This window comes from Aythya fuligula, chromosome 24 (assembly GCF_009819795.1).
Source record: "Aythya fuligula isolate bAytFul2 chromosome 24, bAytFul2.pri, whole genome shotgun sequence".
Classification (NCBI taxonomy): Eukaryota; Metazoa; Chordata; class Aves; order Anseriformes; family Anatidae; genus Aythya; species Aythya fuligula.
The window spans coordinates 2511567-2514321 of NC_045582.1; positions in this window are offsets into that span (position 1 = coordinate 2511567).

Below are 2755 nucleotides of genomic sequence, written 5' to 3' on the forward strand. Positions count from 1 at the left end.
TGGGACCGGCTGGTCCCTAAGGTCCCAAACCACGCCGTGACCCTGCGGTTCTGTGACCTTGTGCTGTCCTTCTTCAAGCTGGGTCCCACCAGCGGTACCGCCAGGCCTTGCTGTGCCTTCAGGCAGCCTCCACCAGCAGCCAGAGGCAGTCCCATGGCACCAGCGGGCTCTCAGATTTTTCCTCCTCTCGGTGCGCATGGAAGAGAGTGATGCTGCCCCGTGCCGGCTGGTGTCCCAAGCCATTAGCAGAGCACCAGCCCGCAGCGTGGGCCTGGCCCTGCTCCATTTGGTGTCTCAGCTCCCCGGCGAGCACCTCCCCGGAGCTCTGAGCACAGCTCTGCCTGGTGCAGCGTGGCATGGGCCGAGGAGATCCCACTCGGAAGCGATCCCTGGTGAATCAGCGCCGAGCACGCGGCCACTTCGTGCGCTGCTGCTCGGCTCGGCCGAGGGGACGGGTGGCACTGAGCAGTCATCTCGGCTTTGCTCAGGGGGGGCAGACCTGGCTGGCGCTGGGTGGGCTTGCAGCAGGCATTTCGATCTCTTTCCCCTGGCCCTTTTGCAGTTTTACACCCTCGGGGCCACCCAGGCGCTGTGACCTCCCCTCGTGTCGCCAGCTCGCCAAGCCAAAGTCTGGCTGAGCGCTTTTCTGCTGGCACCTTTTAGCCTTGAGGTTTTAGCCGTGAGGTTTTTAGCAATAAGGGTGCTAAAGCGGTTTTAAACACAACCAGCCTCGTCTTCTAAGGCCTGCTCAGCCCTTCTGTCCCTGCCAGGGGGCGAGGACCCCCTCGGCTGTGAGCAGCTTGCCTCCCTCCGCGGCGACTCCCCGAGCCGGGACCGAAGGTGGGGAATCCCTGGTCCAGATCCCAGAACCCTGCCCCTGAACCCCTTTGAGGTGCCGTCAGAGCCATGCCCAGGGAGCCCTTGGGTCTGGTTCTGGTCAAGGAGAGGCAGGCAGACGAAGCCATGCTCGTGTTCCCCCAGACAAAGGAATGTTTTGTGTGTCTGAGGCAGAGCCAAACTCCCGAGGTCTCACAGGCTGTTTGGGCTCTATCTCCACAGCAAACTCCAACCTTCGGAGTTTCCCACATTATTTTTTTCTTTCAGCATCTGTCTTCCAGATAAGCAAGCAGCTCCTGCATTTCCTCACCCCTCGGCTCGGTGTGGCAACGCCAGCCCGCCCCGTCTGCTCGCTCCTCTCACCTCGGAGCGGGGCAGGGAGCCGGGCGCCTCTTTTCCCATGCTGACTGCAGGCAACGAGTGGCGGCTCCAGCTTTCATTCTTCGCCCCCACCCAGCACCCACGGTGACTCCGAGCCTCCCAGCCACGCAGGGTGAGGCCGAGCAGCCCCGAAACACCCGCGGAAGGGCAGCGATCGCCCTCCTCCAGCTCATCCCTTCACCCTGCCCTGCGGCGCGGCCGCTTACACCCGGTGACCCCACGGGGATGTGACGGGGACCCCCCTCCGGGATTTTGTGCCCTCCTGGTCCCAAAGCTTGTCCTGACCCCCGTGCAGAGCCACTCCACGAGCATGGCCCCGATGACACCGGAGTTTGGGTGCAAGCGATGCCCTGGCAGAGAGCAATTTTCTAGGGAAATCCCACTCCTGTGGTGGGGTCCTGGAGCTGAGCTGGGCCCCCTGGGTCTGGGAAGGGAAGGGAAGGGAAGGGAAGGGAAGGGAAGGGAAGGGAAGGGAAGGGAAGGGAAGGGAAGGGAAGGGAAGGGAAGGGAAGGGAAGGGAAGGGAAGGGAAGGGAAGGGAAGGGAAGGGAAGGGAAGGGAAGGGAAGGGAAGGGAAGGGAAGGGAAGGGAAGGGAAGGGAAGGGGCTGCCCCAGCCCTGTTGCATTGGGGTGACACATGCCACTGCCCCCGGAGCAGTCCCTATAAGCTGCGCTGTCACTTCCCACGCGGTTGTAACGATTTGGCCGCTCGTTCATGCATACTTGGCGGGCGGTTTAATGAAGTCATTAATCAGGCTGAAGCAGCCCGTGCTTGAGAGGTGCCCGACCACAAATTTCCCTGGCAGCTGCACAGCCTCGTGTGGCCCCAACCTCGCCGCTGCCCCTCGCCCTGGTGCCCCCGGTGCTGAGCTCCACCCGGGAGCCCCGATGGTTTGGAGCCCCGATGGTTTGGAGCCCTGATGGTTCAGAGCACTAATGATTTTCCGTAGGGGACTTCAAAGAGAGAAGACAAAGCCTCCTGTCAGGTGGCTGGCTGGCATCAGGCAATTACCTGCCCGCGCTTGGCACCGCGCTCTTGCCTGGAGCGCAGCTGATCCTCCTGATAGGCAGCAGTAATTACAGGCTGCATCCTCCCAAGCTGCTCTTTCCCCTGTTTTTTCTTCCTTTTTTTTTAAAAAAAAAAAAAACAAAGAACTGTGCTCGAGCAGCCACTGCAGGGAAGGGCAAATGCTTGTGATCCCCCCCCCACCCTGCTCCGCACCGCGCAGCCCCTGGCGAGCCCTCGGCAGCCCCAGTGGCGGTGCCAGAAGCCGGGGGGGGACCCAAAATGATATGAGGGACACGGGGACATGAGTGGGGGGACGTGCTGGAGATGCTCTGGGACTTTTCAGGTCCTACCATAGGGCTGTGCTATGCCTTGCAGGGACCCGCTGGGGTCTGCCGAGCCCCGCATGGATCCACTGAGCTCCCCTGAGCCCTGCGGGGACCTCCAGGGACCCCCTGAGCCTTGCTGAGCCCCTCTGGGACCTGCTGCAGCCCAGCAGGGACCCACTGAGCCCTCCAAGGACCCTCAGGGA